This window comes from Triticum aestivum, chromosome 2A, assembly GCF_018294505.1.
Source record: "Triticum aestivum cultivar Chinese Spring chromosome 2A, IWGSC CS RefSeq v2.1, whole genome shotgun sequence".
NCBI classification, from domain to species: domain Eukaryota; kingdom Viridiplantae; phylum Streptophyta; class Magnoliopsida; order Poales; family Poaceae; genus Triticum; species Triticum aestivum.
The window spans coordinates 90,803,373-90,823,559 of record NC_057797.1 but is presented as its reverse complement, the minus strand read 5'-3'; positions in this window follow the sequence as shown (position 1 = coordinate 90,823,559).

Genomic DNA, 20,187 nt, shown 5'->3' with positions numbered 1-20,187 from the left:
GTTCTCATACATGGATCCCATCTCAGATTTCATGGCCTCAAGCCATTTTGCGGAATCTGGGCTCATCATCGCTTCCTCATAGTTCGTAGGTTCGTCATGGTCAAGTAACATGACTTCCAGAACAGGATTACCATACCACTCTAGTGCGGATCTTACTCTGTTGACCTACGAGGTTTGATAGTAACTTGATCAGAAGTTTCTTGATCATCATCATTATCTTCCTCACTTACTGGTGTAGGAATCACTGGAATTGATTTCAGTGATGAACTACTTTCCAATAAGGGAGTAGGTACAATTACCTCATCAATTTCTACTTTCCTCCCACTCACTTCTTTTGAGAGAAACTCCTTTTCTAGAAAGGATCCATTCTTAGCAACGAATATCTTGCCTTCGGATCTGTGATAGAAGTTGTACCCAATAGTCTCCTTTGGGTACCATATGAAGACACATTTCTCCGATTTGGGTTCGAGCTTATCAGGTTGAAGCTTTTTCACATAAGCATCGCAGCCCCTAACTTTAAGAAACGACAACTTGGGTTTCTTGTAGAACCACAGTTCATAAGGTGTCATCTCAACGGGTTTAGATGGTGCCCTATTTAACGTCAATGTAGCCGTCTCTAAAGCATAACCCCAAAACAATAGAGGTAAATCAGTAAGAGACATCATAGATCGCACCATATCTAGTAAAGTACGATTACAACGTTCAGACACACCATTACGCTGTGGTGTTCCGGGTGGCGTGAGTTGCGAAACTATTCCGCATTGTTTCAAATGAAGACCAAACTCGTAACTCAAATATTCTCCTCGACGATCAGATCGTAGAAACTTTATTTTCTTGTTACGATGATTTTCCACTCCACTCTGAAATTCTTTGAACTTTTCAAATGTTGCAGACTTGTGTTTCATTAAGTAGATATACCCATATATGCTTAAATAATCCATGAAGGTGGGAAAATAACGATATCCGCCGCAAGCCCCAATGTTCATTGGACCACATACATTAGTATGTATGATTTCCAATAACTCTATTACTCGCTCCATTGTTCCGGAGAACGTAGTTTTAGTCATCTTTGCCATGAGGCATGGTTCGCAAGTACCAAGTGATTCATAATCAAGTGATTCCAGAAGTCCATCAGAATGGAGTTTCTTTATGCGCCTTACACCAATATGACCCAAACGGCAGTGCCACAAATAAGTTGCACTATCATTATCAACTCTGCATCTTTTGGCTTCAATACTATGAACATGTGTATCACTACTATCAAGATTTAGTAAAAATAGACCACTCATCAAGGGTTCATGACCATAAAAGATATTACTCATATAAATAGAACAACCATTATTCTTTGATTTAAATGAATAACCGTCTCGCATCAAACAAGATCCAGATATAATGTTCATGCTCAACGCTGGCACCAAATAACAATTATTTAGGTCTAAAACTAATCCCGAAGGTAGATGTAGAGGTAGTGTGCCGACGACGATCACGTCGACTTTGGAACCATTTCCCACGCGCATCATCACTTCATCCTTAGCCAATCTTCGCTTAATCCATAGCCCCTGTTTCGAGTTGCGAATGTTAGCAATTGAACCAGTATCAAATACCCAGGCACTACTGCGATCATTAGTAAGGTACACATCAATAACATGTATATCAAATATACCTTTCACTTTGCCATCCTTCTTCTCCGCCAAATACTTGGGGCAGTTCCACTTCCAGTGACCAGTCCCTTTGAAGTAGAAGCACTCAGTCTCAGGCTTAGGTCCAGACTTGGGTTTCTTCACTTGAGCAGCAACTGGCTTGCTGTTATTCTTGAAGTTCCGTTTCTTCCCTTTACCCTTTTTCTTGAAATTGGTGGTCTTGTTGACCATCAACACTTGGTGCTCCCTCTTGATTTCTACCTCCGCAGCTTTTACCATTGCGAAGAGCTCAGGAATCGTCTTATCCATCCCTTGCATATTGTAGTTCATCATGAAGCTCTTATAACTTGGTGGCAGTGATTGAAGAATTCTATCAATGACACTATCATCCTAAAGATTAACTCCCAACTGAGTCAAGTGATTGTGGTACCCAGACATTCTGAGTATATGTTCACTGATAGAACTATTCTCCTCCATCTTGCAGCTGTAGAACTTATTGGAGACTTCATATCTCTCAATCCGGGCATTTGCTTGAAATATTAACTTCAACTCCTGGAACATCTCATATGCTCCATGACGTTCAAAACGTCGTTGAAGTCCCGTTCTAAGCCGTAAAGCATGGCACACTGAACTATTGAGTAGTCATCAGCTTTGCTCTGCCAGGTGTTCATAACATCTAGCGTTGCTCCTGCAGCGGGTTTGTCACCTAGCGGTGCTTCCAGGACGTAATTCTTTTGTTCAGCAATAAGGATAATCCTCAAGTTACGGACCCAGTCCGTGTAGTTGCTACCATCATGTTTCAACTTAGCTTTATCTAGGAACGCATTAAAATTCAACGGAACAACAGCACGGGCCATCTATCTACAACAACATAGACATGCAGAATACTACCAGGTACTAAGTTCATGATAAATTAAAGTTCAATTAATCAAATTACTTAAGAACTCCCACTTAGATAGACATCTCTCTAATCATGTAAGTGATCACGTGATCCATATCAACTAAACCATGTGCGATCATCACGTGAGATGGAGTAGTTTTCAATGGTGAACATCACTATGTTGATCATATCTACTATATGATTCACGCTCGACCTTTCGGTCTCCAGTGTTCTGAGGCCATATTTGCATATGCTAGGCTTGTCAAGTTTAACCCGAGTATTCTCCGTGTGCAAAACTAGCTTGCACCTGTTGTATGTGAACGTAGAGCTTATCACACTCGATCATCACATGGTGTCTCGGCACGACGAACTGTAGCAACGGTGCATACTCAGGGAGAACACTTATACCTTGATTTTTAGTGAGAGAACATCTTATAATGCTACCGCCAAACTAAGCAAAATAAGATGCATAAAGGATAAACATCACATGCAATCAATATAAGTGATATGATATGGCCATCATCATCTTGTGCCTTTGATCTCCATCTCCAAAGCACCGTCATGATCACCATCGTCACCGGCTTGACACCTTGATCTCCATCAAAGCATCGTTGTCGTCTCGCCAACTATTGCTTCTACGACTATCGCTACCACTTAGTGATAAAGTAAAGCAATTAAATGGTGATTGCATTTCATACAATAAAGCGATAACCATATGGCTCCTGCCAGTTGTCGCTAACTGTGTTACAAAACATGATCATCTCATACAATAAAATTTAGCATCATCTCTTGACCATATCACATCACAACATGCCCTGCAAAAACAAGTTAGACATCCTCTACTTTGTTGTTGCAAGTTTTACGTGGCTGCTATGGGCTGAGCAAGAACCGTTCTTACCTACGCATCAAAAAACCACAACGCGGTATAGTGATTGCTTTTTGATCTTCAGAAAGAACCTTGTTCATTGAATCTGATTCAACTAAAGTTGGAGAAACTGACACCACCAGCCACCTGTGTGCGAAGCATGTCGGTAGAACCAGTCTCGCGTAAGCGTACGCGTAATGTCGGTCTGGGCCGCTTCATCCAACAATACCGCCGAATCAAGAAACGACTAGTGACGGCAAGCAATATGTATATACCCACGCCCACAACTCCTTTGTGTTCTACTCATGCATATAACATCTACGCATAAACCTGGCTCGGATGCCACTGTAGGGGAACGCAGTAATTTGAAAAATTCCCTACGCACAGGCAAGATCATGGTGATGCATAGCAATGAGAGGGGAGAGTATTGTCTACATACCCTCGTAGACCATAAGCGGAAGCGTTATGACAACGCGGTTGATGCAGTCGTACGTCTTCATGATCGACCAATCCTAGTATCGAAAGTACGGCACCTCTGCGATCTGCACACGTTCAGCTCGATGACGTCCCGAGAACTCACGATCTAGAAGAGTGTCGAGGGAGAGCTTCTTCAGCACGATGGCATGATGACGGTGATGATGATTCTACCGAAACAGAGCTTCGCCTAAGCACCGCTACGATATGACCGAGGTGAATTATGGTGGAGGGGGCACTGCACATGGCTAAGAGATCAATGATCAACTTGTGTTTCTATGGGGTGCCCCCTCCCCCATATATAAAGGAGTGGAGGAGGGGGAGGGCCCGCCCTCTATGGCGCGCCCTAGGGGAGTCCTACTCCCACCGGGAGTAGGATTCCCCCCCCCCTTCCAAGTAGTAGGAGTAGGAGAGAAGGAAGGGGAGCAGAGGGGAAAGGAAAGGGGGCACCCAATTCGGATTGGGATAGGGGGCATGCCTCCCACCTTTTCCCTTCTTCACCTCTATTCCACTAAGGCCCAATAAGGCCCATATACTCCGCGGGGGGGGGGGGGGGTCGTTAACCTCCCGGTACTCCGGAAAATGCCCGAACTCATCCGAAACCTTTCCGATGTCCAAACATAGGCTTCCAATATATCGATCTTTATGTCTCGGCCATTTCGAGACTCCTCGTCATGTACGTGATCATATCCGGGACTCTGAGCTACCTTAGGTACATCAAAACACATAAACTCATAATACCGATCGTCACCGAACGTTAAGCATGCGGACCCTACGGGTTCGAGAACTATGTAGACATGACCGAGACTCATCTCCGGTCAATAACCACTAGCGGAACCTGGATGCTCATATTGGTTCCTACATATTCTACGAAGATCTTTATTGGTCAAACCGCATAACAACATACGTTGTTCCCTTTGTCATCGGTATGTTACTTGCTCGAGATTCGATCGTCGGTATCTCAATACCTAGTTCAATCTCGTAACCGACAAGTCTCTTTACTCGTTTCGTAATGCATCATCCCGTAACTAACTCATTAGTCACATTGCTTGCAAGGATTATAGTGATGTGCATTATCGGGAGGGCCCAGAGATACCTCTCCGATACTCGGAGTGACAAATCATAATCTCGATCTATGGCAACTCAACAAAGACCATCGGAGATACCTATAGAGCATCTTTATAGTCACCCAGTTACGTTGTGACGTTTGATAGCACACTAAGTGTTCCTCCGGTATTCGGGAGTTGCATGATCTCATAGTCATAGGGACATGTATAAGTTATGGAGACAACAATAGTAACAAACTAAACAAAGATCATCGTGCTAAGCTAACGGATGGGTCAAGTCAATCACAACATTCTCTAATGATGTGATCCCATTAATCAAATGACAACTCATGCTTATGGTCAGGAAACATAACCATCATTGATTCAACGAGCTAGTCAAGTAGAGGCATACTAGTGACACTCTGTTTGTCTATGTATTCACACATGTACTAAGTTTCCGGTTAATGAAATTCTAGCATGAATAATAAACATTTATCATGATATAAGGAAATATAAATAACAACTTTATTATTGCCTCTATGGCATATTTCCTTCAGGTAGGGCGCGCCCTCCACCCTCGTGGATGGCTCGGGACTCTTCTGGCCCAACTCTTTTACTCCGGGGGCTTCTTTTGGTCCATAAAAAAACATCAACAATTGACACGTTAATTGGACTCCGTTTGGTATTCCTTTTCTGTAGAACTCAAAAACAAGGAATAAATAGAAACTGACATTGTGCTCTGGTTAATAGGTTAGTCCAAAAAATCATATAAAACAACATATAAATGCATATAAAACATCCAAGAAGGATAATATAATAGCATGGAATAATCAAAAATTATAGATACGTTGGAGCCGTATCAGTGGCCATGGTGCGAGGCACGTGCGCGTCCATGGGATGGTAAGTGCGAGGGTGCACGGCACGCGTGCGAGCGCCATCCATGGCGGCCTCGGTAAGCACGACTACAACGGCAGCAGAATGAGGGAGCTAAAGGGAGGGATCGGGAGATGAGCTCATCATGGGGCCAGTGGCAAACTCAAGGAGGTTAGGGTGGCGTTGGACCTGCAGCATGGCAGCGAATCGACAAGGAGGGCCTTCGGTGGCCGGCGGCATGGACGGGGTTGATGGTGACGATTCAAGCGGCTCCGATCGAGCAAGTGCATGTAGTCGACGTAGACGATGACGGGGGAGGCGACGGACACCAATGAGGAGGTGCGGGAGGCTCGGTGGTAACGGGATCGACGACGGCCACGGCGACCACGAGCTCTGGCGAGCTCCAAGTCGAGAGAGAGGGGATGGGGAGAGCGAGTGGGGCTAGGGTTCGGTCGGGGCAAACATGGGCCGTCTTGAGGGCGTCGGGGAGGTTCGGGATGGCCGACGCGGGTCCAAGCTGCAGCCATGGCTGCCGGATGGCTGCCATGCCATGCCCCGGCCTCACCTCTGTATAGAGAGGTTGGGGAAAGGCCGACGTGTGCTGGGGCTCAATGCATTGTGGCACTAATGGCCCGGTAGCACAGTGGCTTTATTCCTATTTCATTTTTCTATTTCATTTCCAGACTCTATTAGATATTTATCTGAGTGACCGAATGGCTTTAGTTAAATATGAAACTTGGCCCAATAATACTAGATACTATTCCTGGATTGCACAAAAATTTAGGGATTAGTTTGAATCAGTTTGAATTTTTCATAAATGAAAAGGCATTTAAATATTCTGATTTTTCACTGATTTAATTTCTAGAGCCCAATTAAGCAAACATGTGATGTTGTTTTTCTTAACCAATACTCCCTCCATTTCAAAATATAGTGTGCCCGCCCTTCCTAGGTCCAACTTTGACCATAAATTTAAGCAACGAGACCGACTGCGGCAGAAGAAAAAATTATATAATTTAAAACTTCTTTTGAATATGAATTCACCGGTATAATTTTTGCTCCCGCCGTAGTCGGTCTCGTTGCTTAAATTTATGGTCTAAGTTGAAGCACGGAAATAGAGGAAGCACTATATTTTGGAATGGAGGGAGTAATTGTTATGGAATATTTGCTAAATGATGAATTATTTTGCAACCATGTTTGTGGATTTAAATTTTTCACTTGCAACTTGAATTTAAATTTGGCTTTTGTAGGATCGAAAGTATGTCTAGAGGGGGGGTGATTAGACTACTTGACCAAATAAAAATCTAGCCTTATCCCAATTTTAGTTCTTGGCAGATTTTAGCTACTTTGGACAAGTCAAGCAATCTTAACACAATTCAAGCAAGCATGCAAAGAGTATATGAGCGGTGGAAAGTAAAGCATGTAACTTGCAAGAATGTAAACGGAAGGGTTTGGAGGATTCAAACGCAATTGGAGACACGGATGTTTTTGTCGTGGTTCCGATAGGTGGTGCTATCGTACATCCACGTTGATGGAGACTTCAACCCATGAAGGGTAACGGTTGCGCGAGTCCATGGAGGGCTCCACCCACGAAGGGTCCATGAAGAAGCAACCTTGTCTATCCCACCATGGCCATTGATGTCTACTACACAACCTTCTTCTTGTAGACGTTGTTGGGCCTCCAAGTGCAGAGGTTTGTAGGACAGTAGCAAATTTCCCTCAAGTGGATGACCTAAGGTTTATCAATCCGTAGGAGGCGTAGGATGAAGATGGTCTCTCTCAAGCAACCCTGCAACCAAATAACAAAGAGTCTCTTGTGTCCCCAACAAACCCAATACAATGGTAAATTGTATAGGTGCACTAGTTCAGCGAAGAGATGGTGAAACAAGTGGTATATGGATAGTAGATAAAGGTATTTGTAATCTGAAATAATAAAAATAGCAAGGTAACAAGTGATAAAAGTGAGCGTAAACGGTATTGCAATGTGTGGAAACAAGGCCTAGGGTTCATACTTTCACTAGTGTATGTTCCCTCAACAATAATAACATAATTGGATCATATAACTATCCCTCAACATGCAACAAAGAGTCACTCCAAAGTCACTAATAGCGGAGAACGAACGAAGAGATTATGGTAGGGTACGAAACCACCTCAAAGTTATTCTTTCCAATCAATCCGTTGGGCTATTCCTATAAGTGTCACAAACAGCCGTAGAGTTCGTACTAGAATAACACCTTAAGACACAAATCAACCAAAACCCTAATGTCACCTAGATACTCCAATGTCACCTCAAGTATCCGTGGGTATGATTATACGATATGCATCACACAATCTCAGATTCATCTATTCAACCAACACAAAGGACCTCAAAGAGTGCCCCAAAGATCTACCGGAGAATCACGACGAAAACATGTGCCAACCCCTATGCATAGGTTCATGAACCCGCAAGTTGGTCACCTTAACAAACATCAAGTGGCACGCGGTATCCCATTGTCACCACAGATATCCACGGCAAGACATACATCAAGTGTTCTCAAGTCTTTAAAGACTCAATCCGATAAGATTACTTTAAAGGGGAAACTCGATTGATTACAAGAGAGTAGATGGGGGGAAGAAACATCATAGGATCCAAATATAATAGCAAAGCTCGCGATACATCAAGATCGTATCATCTCAAGAACACAAGAGAGAGAGAGAGAGAGAGAGAGAGATCAAACACATAGCTACTGGTACATACCCTCAGCCCCGAGGGAGAACTACTCCCTCCTCGTCATGGGGAGCGCCGGGATGATGAAGATGGCCACCAGTGAGGGTTACCCCTCCGGCAGGGTGCCGGAACAGGGTCCCGATTGACTTTTGGTGGCTACGGAGGCTTCTGGCGGCGGAACTCCCGATCTATGTTGCGTTCTGGAAGTTTTAGGTCACATAGGTATATATGGGTGCATGTGGTACGTCAGGGGAGCCACAGGGGCCCCACGAGGCAGGGGGCGCGCCCCCCACCCTCGTGGGTAGCTCCCGTATCTTCTGACGTGGGGTCCAAGTCTATCAGGTGTGTTCCTTCCAAAAATAACTTCTCCAGTTGATTTCGTTCCGTTTCGACTCCGTCTGATATTCCTTTTCTTCAAAACACTGAAATAGGCATAAAACAGCAAATCTGGGCTAGGCCTCTAGTTAATAGGTTAGTCCCAAAAATAATATAAAAGTGGATAATAAAGCCCAATATTGCCCAAAACAGTAGATAATATAACATGGAGCAATCAAAAATTATAGACACGTTGGAGACGTATCAACCATCGCCCACGAAGGACTTGCCTCACTAGTGGTAGATCTTCACGAAGTAGGCGATCCCCTTGCCCTTACAAACTCCTTGGTTCAACTCCAGAATCTTGTCGGAGGCTCCCAAGTGACACCTAGCCAATCTAGGAGACACCACTCTCCAAGAAGTAAAAAATGGTGTGTTGATGATGAACTCCTTGCTCTTGTGCTTCAAATGATAGTCTCCCCAACACTCAACTCTCTCTCATAGGATTTGGATTTGGTGGAAAGAAGATTTGAGTGGAAAGCAACTTGGGGAAGGCTAGAGATCAAGATTCATATGGTAGGAATGGCATACCTTGGTCTCAACACAAGTGTAGGTGGTTCTCTCTCAGAAAAATATAGGTTGGAAGTGTAGGTTTGTTCGGATGGCTCTCTCCACGAATGAAGAGGAGGTGGAGGGGTATTTGTAGCCTCCACACAAAATCTAACCGTTACACATAACTTTTCAAACTCGGTGGGACCGAATGGTTAAACTCGGTCTGACCGATTTAGCAAAGCTAGTGACCGTTAGGGTTTTCGATGGGACCGACATGCAACTTGGTAGGACCGATATGATTAGGGTTAGGGCATAACGTAATCTCGGTGAGACCGATTACACAAACTCGGTGAGGCCGATTTTGGTAATAAGCTAACCAGAGAGTTGGTCAGGTAAACTCGGTGGGACCGATCGCTCATTTCGGTGAGACCGAAACATTACGAAGGGAGAACAGAGAGTTTACATTGCAATCTCGGTGGGACCGATCGCTCATCTCGGTGAGACCGAAATGTTACGAAGGGAAACAAAGAGATTACAACCCCATCTCGGTGAGACCTAGATCCCTATCAGTGAGACTGATTTGCCTAGGGTTTGTGGCAGTGGCTAAGACATTTGAAACTCGGTGGTGCCAGATAGGAAAAATCGGTGGGGCCGAGTTTGACTTTTGATTTAGGTCATATGTGGATGTGAGAAAGTAGTTGAGGGTTTTGGAGCAAATCACTAAGCATTTTGAGCAAGAACCTCATTAAGCAACACCTCATCCCTCCTTGATAGTATTGGCTTTTCCTATAGACTCAATGTGATCTTGGATCACTAAAATGGAAAATGTTGAGTCTTGAGCTTTGAGCTTGAGCCAATCCTTTGTCCTTAGCATTTTGAGGGGTCCACTTTTCTCATCCATGCCATGCCAATCATTGAGCTTTCCTGAGATATTAATCTTGAAATAGCATTAGCTCAATGAGCTATATGTTGTTAGGAATTACCAAAACCACCTAGGGATAGCTGTACTTTCAATCTCCACCTTTTTGGTAATTGATGACAACATATAGATCAAAGCTTCGACAAATGATAATAAGAGTGAAAAACATTGTCGCTTTGAGAAGTATGTGAAAAGCAAGAGCTCCCCCTAAATTTGTGCATAGTTTAAGATTTGCTTTGGACTGCAAATGCACAAAGAGTTAGGATCATGGGTTACTCTTCCATGTCACATACATCTTGGTGGAGCGCTCAAAATGATAATAATTAAAATACATGCACTCATCACCAAGCAAAGTGAATGATCGTATGGAATATAAAAAGGATAATGTCATCCAACAAGCATTAAGTTAGCATATGATCGAACACATGATCATCCAAGCAAGCACAAAGTATAAAGTATCTCAACCAAGCAAATAAACGAAGTTTAACCACCAAACAAAAAGAGAGAATAAAAAGCAACGCTCTCTCTCGAAGCCTATGATCTATACATTTTCTCCCCCTTTGGCAACAAGTTACCAAAAAGTTGATAAAAATGCATAGTGCTAGATCGACTCTCAGGCTTGGTCTTCAGGTGGTGGTGTAGACATAACTCCAAGAACGAAGGCATCAGTCGGTGTAGATGGAGCTGGTGGAGTAGATGCTGGAGCCGGTGGCACTAAAGTTGTAGCTGGTGCAAATGAAGTAGCTCTGGTGTCTGGAATAGGCACTGCAGTAGACCTCTGACCTCTGGGCACTCTAGCAAAAGCATCAGTGGTTGTCTTTCCCTTCTTCTCCTGCACTTCATCCTGAAGTTTCTCAACGACTGACTGGATCTTAGTGACCTTCACATCTAAGTCATAGAACTTCTGCTCCATGATCCTCTCCAAGCTCTCATGGTTTTGAGTCAGGGTAGCCAGTCCCTTCTCAATCCTCAGAGTGGAGGCAATCAAGTAGCCAAGCTGATCTTGCTTGCTCTTCAGAAGATACTGAGATGCTTCTTCAGTAGTTGGCATCCTTGCAGCCTTTTCAGCCTTTGCCTTCTCCTTCTTGGCGTGTGCGTGCACAGAAGATGGTTCATTTTCGTCCATCACCACAGTGTTGTCCTCAAAGTCTGGGTAGATGGGCAGGTGCTCCTTGTCCAGCAGGTATGTGCCAGTGCCCATCTTGGAGTTAATCAGCTCCTGGATTTGTGGGGCATACCCACAACTCTTCTTTTGATCTGCAACTATCCTCTTTATGGTTTCCACTATTAGGCTCATGACTTTAAACTTCTGTGGGACATCAAAGACGTGAAGCAAGTTAATTGCATGGCCTCTGATCATCTTGTGATCACCTGACTTTGGCAAGAGAGTGTGCCTGAGGATCCAGTTGATAGTTGGCAAGCCTGACAAAAGGTAATGTACAGACCCAAACTTGTGTGTCTCAAGAGCAGCATCTCGGATCTCCTTGTACATGTGTGCCATCGTGTTGTGATCCTTCTTCTTCTTGGCATAGACATCCAAGTCATCTTCACTCTCTTCTGGGGCATTGATCAACTTAGCCCATTCTACAACTGTGGACTGGTACCTAGTACCTTCAGACATCCAGACAATCCTTCCATCTGGGTAGAAGTGAGCTGTGGAGTAGAACTGCATGATGAGCTCATCATTCCATTTTGTGAGCTTCTGAGCCACAAACTCATCAACTCCTCAAGCCTTGAAGCTGTCATATACACCAGGGAAGTGATCCTCGTTTTCCTTAATGAATGTCCAATCGACCCATCTCATGTCACACACTATGGGCTTCTTGTCAAGCAAGATGGTCTCATAGAAGTCCCGATGTTCCTTTGTATGGAACCTGTAGTCCACAGCAGTCCTTCTCCTGGTGGCACATGGATCAGACTCTCCATAGCCTTAGACGAGAGTCCTTCCTGACTTTCATGTTCTCTACAACTGGATGAGCATCATTGTGGTCTGGAATTTTTGGCTTCAATTTCCTCAAGACAACAGAATCATCTTCTTCTTCTATTGCAACTTCAGGCATTGGGGCCTTGTTCTTCTCTGCTTCTGGGATGTTCCTGGTGCTCCCCTTGGGTGCAGTTTTGGGTTTTGGAGCAGCTGGCTTAGAAGTTCCTTTGGGCTTAGATGGAGCAGTCCCTGATCTTATGGCATCTCCCATAAGCTTCTGAGCTTTAGGTGCTGGTGCTGCATCCTCTTCCTCTTCCTCTTCTTCAGAGTCTTTCATGATTGAAGATCGCCCAAGCACTCTGGCAGTGGTCTTCTTGACCCTTTCCTTTCTTTTCTTTTCTTCCACAACCTGCTCTTTGGGTGCAGATCCCAAAGTCTCTTGAGTAGATGTTCTGGCTTTAGACATTGGAGCTCTCTTAGCAGGAACCTTTTGCTTCATCCCTGGCTTGGTGGCAGCAGCTGTGCCATATTCCTTTTTCAGGACTTTCCTCTTTGAGGTGGTTTCTTCTTCCTCAGCCACATAGTCCTCATCCTCTGACTCTGAGGTTCTTTTCTTGCTGGCCCTGGTGGCAGCCTTTGGCAGATTGCTGGGTGTGCTCCTGCTTCCATCATCTGAGCTGCTAGAGGGACTAATGCCCTCACTTATCTGAACTTGCTCCTTAGATTTGTTCTGACTGTCACTCTAATTTGACATGATGCAAACACTGATAGCAGACCCTGTGAATAGATTATAGATGAGGTAGAGTGGATAAGCATCTCAAAGTACAGAGGTTTTTGCAAAAGAATGAATTAAAAAATTAGTTTTAGTTTTCCACAGAAAGCATTTCGGATCTACCGATTTGCAAACTCGGTGATACCGAAGCAGCTTTTGGAACCTAAACTAGTGAACTCGGTCAGACTGAGTCACAGTTCGATGGCATCGAGACTGCTAGGGCTTCACAAAGTGCTGAACTCGGTCACACGGATTTGCAATTCTCGGTCAGACCGAGAATCACATGTGCAATGGCCTGAGCCAAATCGATGGAACCGATTTCATCAACTCGGTCGGTCCGAGATGGTTTCAGCGGAAACCTAACCCTAAATTTCCAATTCACGACTAAACTACAGAGTGTTTTCGATGGATAGATTGATCTCAACCGTGGCAAGATACATGGAAAAGTAATGTGCTAGGGAATCGGAGTTAGAACATCACAAAGTTCAAGTCCATACCCTAGTTCAGCGATGAACTTGCTACGGCGGCAACGGCGGAGACGATCCCGTTGACGGCGGCGGAGACCAGCGACAGGAGGCAGCTAGTGATGAGGAGGATGATCCGGAGACCGAGGGAGGCAGAGCAGGCTAAGCGCAGGTGAGGAGGTTTGGAAAGTTTTCCAAAATTTGGCCCGTGGATATATATAGCCTGACCCTGTCGGTGTGACCGAGTGGAACAACTCGGTGGCACCGAGATTCATAACTGCAAGCAGTTACTGAAACTCGGTGTGACCGAAAATTTCAAATCGGTTACACCGAGATTGAAAACCTAGATCGACTTAGTGATCTCGGTATGACCAAAATGGATGAATCGTTCAGACCAAAACGCACAAAGAAGTTTTGGATTTTTAAGTCTATGACGAATCAGGGACTCCGAGTGCTCCTCACACAAAGTGGTTCGAATCTGACTTGATTAAACTTTGTGATGCAGCATGAATAGAGTTTGAGATGAGAAAAGCATAGATAGCTAGAGAAGGTTCTTAGGAATTCTTGTCCATCCACTTGGCAAGAGAAAAAGAAACCAACCAATCAGAACAACAAGTGGATGTCCTCGAATGAGTAAATTATGCAACCAACATGCTCACACAATAAAATGACAAATGAAATATGTGGCAAAGCATGCACAAGCAATTCTAGCATCTATCAAGCAATTGGCGATGACTAGGTCATCTATATATGAGTATATTGACTTAGGAGTCAAATGAGAACATTTGATCGTAGGTCATACTCATTGTTTAAGCACAAGTGGGGGTTACCACTTCTACATAAAGCGTTGTTGTGTTCACACCATTAGAGTTGCTTTAACTCAATTCTTAGAGTAAAGCTCCCCCTAGATGTGAGATCCCCCCTAAGAGGGATGAACTAACCTTGGGTTTTGTCGATGATGACTTCATGTAGGTGTTGAAGATGTGGATGCTCTAAGTTGATGTAGATCTTCGGAGCTATCCTTTGGAGTGAGTTGCACTTTCAATACCTACACGGGTTAGTCCCACAAGGAACAAACAAGGATATCCATAGACATAGAGTGATGCACACACAATATGATGTCCATGAAAGCATTAGGTTACCTTGTCCCTTGTCTTACCAACAAGAGGGTTTGTGACTCCTTGAACTAGTGCAAGATGTGGAAGTTGATTGCACTTGTTCTTGCCAAAATGATAAGAGTGAAGTATGTTGGCGGAGTCACCCTCAAGAACTCTCTAGTTCTTCTTCTTCGGGATCCACACCATCTTGATGGGAATCCTCGGAGTTGTAGTTGTACTTGATGAAGTGGAACTTGATGTAGTCTTGGGAACCCACTTGACCAAGGCCTTAGGAGCTTCTTCAAATGCATCAATTTCCTCTTGAAGCTTGTCCTTGCCTTTTTCCTTGTGGTCTTGTGGTGGAAGATCATCTTGAGCTTGTGTCCCCTTGAAAGAAGTAGGATCATACTTCTCTTGTTGAGGAACAAACTTCGTCTTGGGGTATTGATCTTCTTCCCACTCAACTCCATTGGCATTGAACTTTTGTTCAAAACCAATACCTTGATTCTTCCGGTGCCTTCCTTGCTTGCGTACAATTTCCTCGAATTGCTTACTCCCGGCAAGGCTCTTGTAAACACCTTTCTCTATGATTCCCTTCAATAAGCTATTTTCTTGCTCAAGTGTAACTTGGCTAAGAGAATCATTAGTGGAATCAAGAGAACTACTAGAAGCAACAACATTGGATTTAGCATGATTATTGTTACTACTAGAGGAAGAATCCTTCTTGTTCTTGTTACTAGACTTGACTTGAGGCATGTATGTGGATAAGAGTAAACGCTTGGCAATGTAAGAAGAACTTTTCTTGCGAAGATCATCATTGATTGCCTTTAAGAACTCATGCTCTTGCTCAAGATTGAGCTTCTCAAAACGTAATTTCTCATGAGTCCTTAAAAGTTCTCGATGATCTCCTAAGATAGTTTCATGAGCTAACTTAAGAGTGTTTAGTTCTTTAGTTAGAGACTCAATCTTCTCCTTATCATTGTCATTCGTTCCATCTTGATTAGCATGATTAATTGACGTTTCATCATAGTATTCATCACTAGAGTTGTCAACAAGTAAATCATCATCACCTAACAAGTCATCTTCATCACTATTGAAATCAACATACTCGGGGTGTGATACCTTTGGGCCTTTAGCCATGAAGCATCTTCCAATTCCTTCATTTGGTGAATCAAATATGTCGTAGGAGTTGGTTGACACAAGTGCTAGACCGGCAACACCTTCATCTTGAGTATATTCGGAGTCGGAGTGATAGCTTCTCTCGGAGTGACTGTCGGAGTCGGAGCCGGATACCCATTCACCAACATGAGCTTGATGTCTTCGTTTTGTGTAGCTCCTTGATGACTTGTCCTTCCTTTCCGAATCCTTGCTTCTCCGGGAGGGTCTTCGTTCATAACGATCATCCCTACTCCTTCTCTCCCTCGATGGTGATTCTTCTTTTCCACTTCTTCTTTTGGGATAATCTTCTCTTCTCTTGTAGGGAGCCATACACTCATTGGAGTAGTGTCCGGGTCTTCCACAATTGTAGCAGTTTCGCTCTCGACTAGAAGATCTTTTGTCATTGTAGGAACTTGACTTGGAACTTCTCTCTTTGCTTCTATTCTTGTAGAACTTATTGAAGTTCTTCACCATTAGGCTCAATTCTTCATTGAAGGTTTGTTTCTCACTTGATGATGTGGGAGCTTCACATGAGGCTTTGTAAGCACCACTTGACTTGTTATGGAGATCCTCCTTATCCTTGAGTGACATCTCATGAGCAACAATTCTTCCAATGACTTCTGTTGGCTTGAGATCTTTGTAATTTGGCATCATTTGGATCAATGTGCATACGGTATCGTATTTTCCATCCAAGGCTCTTAGGATCTTCTTGATGATGAATTTTTCAGTCATCTCTTCACTTCCTAAGCCGGTAATCTCATTTGTGATAAGAGCAAGCCTAGAGTACATTTTAGCGACACCTTCACCATCCTTCATTTTGAACTTGTCAAGTTGACTTTGAAGCACATCCAACTTGGATTCCTTGACGGAGTCGGTACCTTCATGCATATCAATCAAAGTATCCCAAATTTCCTTTGCATTCTCAAGATTGCTGATTTTGTTGAATTCTTCGAGGCACAATTCGTTGAAGAGAATATCACAAGCTTGAGCATTGTATTGTAGCATCTTCAACTCATCCGCGGTAGCATCACGATTCGGTTCTCTCCCATCAAAGAATTCACCTTGCAAGCCAACACACACAATAGCCCAAACGGCGGGGTTATGTCCAAGAATGTGCATTTTCATCTTATGCTTCCAACTAGCAAAATTAGTACCATCAAAATAAGGACCTCTACGGTGGTAATTTCCCTTGCTGGACGCCATACTCTCCTAGGTTGTGAAACCAAGGCTATGACTTCCAAAAGCTATGAAAATCAAAGCAAATGGAGACCAAAGCTCTGATACCACTTGTAGGATCGAAAGTATGTCTAGAGGGGGGTGATTAGACTACTTGACCAAATAAAAATCTAGCATTTTCCCAATTTCAGTTCTTGGCAGATTTTAGCTACTTTGGACAAGTCAAGCAATCTTAACACAATTCAAGCAAGCATGCAAAGACTATATGAGCAGCGGAAAGTAAAGCATGTAACTTGCAAGAATGTAAAGGGAATGGTTTGGAGGATTCAAACACAATTGGAGACACGGATGTTTTTGTCGTGGTTCCAATAGGTGGTGCTATCGTACATCCACGTTGATGGAGACTTCAGCCCATGAAGGGTAACGATTGCGCGAGTCCACGGAGGGCTCCACCCACGAAGGGTCCATGAAGAAGCAACCTTGTCTATCCCACCATGGCCATCGCCCACGAAGGACTTGCCTCACTAGCGGTAGATCTTCATGAAGTAGGCGATCCCCTTGCCCTTACAAACTCCTTGGTTCAACTCCACAATCTTGTCGGAGGCTCCCAAGTGACACCTAGCCAATCTAGGAGACACCACTCTCCAAGAAGTAACAAATGGTGTGTTGATGATGAACTCCTTGCTCTTGTGCTTCAAATGATAGTCTCCCCAACACTCAACTCTCTCTCATAGGATTTGGAATTGGTGAAAAGAAGATTTGAGTGGAAAGCAACTTGGGGAAGGCTAGAGATCAAGATTCATATGGTAGGAATGGAATATCTTGGTCTCAATACAAGTGTAGGTGGTTCTGTCTCAGAAAAATATAGGTTGGAAGTGTAGGTTTGTTCTGATGGCTCTCTCCACGAATGAAGAGGAGGTGGAGGGGTATTTATAGCCGATACATCTCCAACGTATCTATAATTTTTGATTGCTCCATGCTATATTACCTACTGTTTTGGACTATATTGGGCTTTATTTTCCACATTTATATTATTTTTGGGACTAACCTACTAACCGGAGGCCCAGCCCAGAATTGTTGTTTCTTGCCTATTTCAGTGTTTCGGAGAAACAGAATATCGAACGGAGTCCAAACGGAATGAAACCTTCAGGGACGCGATTTTCTCATCCGATAAGACCCAGGAGACTTGGACCCTCCGTCAAGAAAGCCAAAATGGTCTCGTTGTGTCTTAAAGAGTCCTTGGCTATGCCGACTCGGGGACGCTTCGTATGTCATGTGCACTGCCTTGTACATGATGGTGCTGTACGATCGAGCCCGTGTAGGCCCCACCATGAAAACTTCGGACGAAATCTCTATCATATGTTTGTTCCGGCTTATTCTGCAAGCCAATCCTTTGTTTTGTTCTGAGCTGTGGTATTCGAGTTGCTTCGAAGTCAAATATTGATTCCATACATGTTCCTAAGCGGTGTTCTCATACTCCGATGTGAATACTAATCCTTCTCGATCATCGAGTCTGTCATGTCAATCCTTTTCAACCGGTGTGTTTCTCTTCAAGTGGATCCGATCATTTCAGCATTCACAAGATTCAATTACAGTTCTTCTCAATGGTGTTTGCTTCATCCATCCCCAAGTTGCCTTTGTTTATCCCTCCCACCCACCCCTTTTCTTCAAGAAATCAGATGTCTTAATCAAGTAGCCTTTATATTCTTTTGAAGTCTCTCCATTCCTTTTCCGTCAATGCTCTTACCCGGTGATTCTCAGGAAGATTCTAACGGAGCCTCAAGTTTATCATTCCTTGTTCTTTTATCTTCTTCGGTGGACCAAATTCAAGCTTTGTCGATCATATCATTTCCTCGGTTCAAATGCTTTCTCTTGCCGGTGCACTTTATTATCATTCCACTTCTCGCTATTTATTGTTCCGGCGTGCTCAAGCTATCTCAAAAGGCTCGTCTTGTCATTCAATATCAGTCCAACCTATTTCGAGGTTGTTATCTCATTCTAGTCATTTAATCTTACCGGTGCATTCTCTCATGTAAATCGTTCAACGGTGTATCTTTTGAGTGGGCCCTAACCCACAGGTCTTTTCCCAGGATCTTACCTGACTCTTCTTATTTTCCCGGCGTTACTCTCAAATTCTTTTCGAAGTTTGACGTAAGAATGAGTTATCGTCAGTTAAATGTATTTCTCCAAGATCTGTCAAATTCTTCTCATTGTTGGCTCAATCTCTTCGCTTTTGATTCTTCCGGAGTGCCTCAACAATTCTTGGTGGCGCTTCTCATCGTCATAATAACCATTTGAAGACCGAAGAAGAGTTTCTTTTAAATCTTGCCCCATTCTCGGCCATCCTCTCATAATTGTTTTTCTATTGTTGTGAGAATTCTTTTCACCCATCCGGAGCTATTCAAGAGTCTTCTCAGTTTGATTATCCGGAGTCCATCATTTCAGGTTTATTCATTCTCAGCTTTTAGTTATCATTCTCCAATCTTACCGGTGCATCGCTCAAATATCCTCTAATCAGCTCGTGATCTATTCGTTTTCTCGTATCTAAATTCCTTCAAGTATCTTCTTTCGTTTTCCAATTCTTCCCGGTGAATTTGTGCTCTTGCTATTTTCATGTTCAATTCTTACGGTGGTTCTTCCAAGTTTCTTCTTCCTTCGTTTATCATATAAGTGCATTCGGGTTTTCCAAATTCTACCGGTGGATCGTTGAAGACCTTCTGTTACCGGAGTTTTTCATGAAGGTTCTACATGATGGTTCATCAAGGATTTAATTCCTTCTCGAAGTGTTCATCGAGATTCTTTTCTAAGGAGCTTAAGTTTCTTCATCTTGCAATCCGGAGTGCAATTCTTTCTTCCGTATCATTGGAGGTGGTATTATGTCATTCTTGATAATTTGAGTTCATGTTCCATGATACACATGTGGTTAAGAATGAGATATTTTTTAATCCATCAATCTCGCCATTGGAATCATCTGGGGTTATATTTCACCTAAAGCTTTCCCTAAGGATTGTTGCTATTAATGGTGATAGTATATGATCATAGTGCTTCATCTATCCTCCCGGTGAAATAAATTTCTCGTCTCCTTGTCCATATCAATTCAATTCTTCTTCCCGTGAGTGGCAGGTTGTCACCTCATAATTTGAGATGTATTCCATAAGACCATATCAAGCTTATCCTTTTTCGTTGTTGGTTTTCCAACAATTCCGTTTGACCTGTCTCTTCAAGATGCTTTTGCAAGCTCATGTAAGGTAGAAGATATTGTTTTCTCCTTCCGTTCATTCCATTCCATTCTCTGTTTTCTTCCGGAGGCATTTGTGATGTTGCTCTC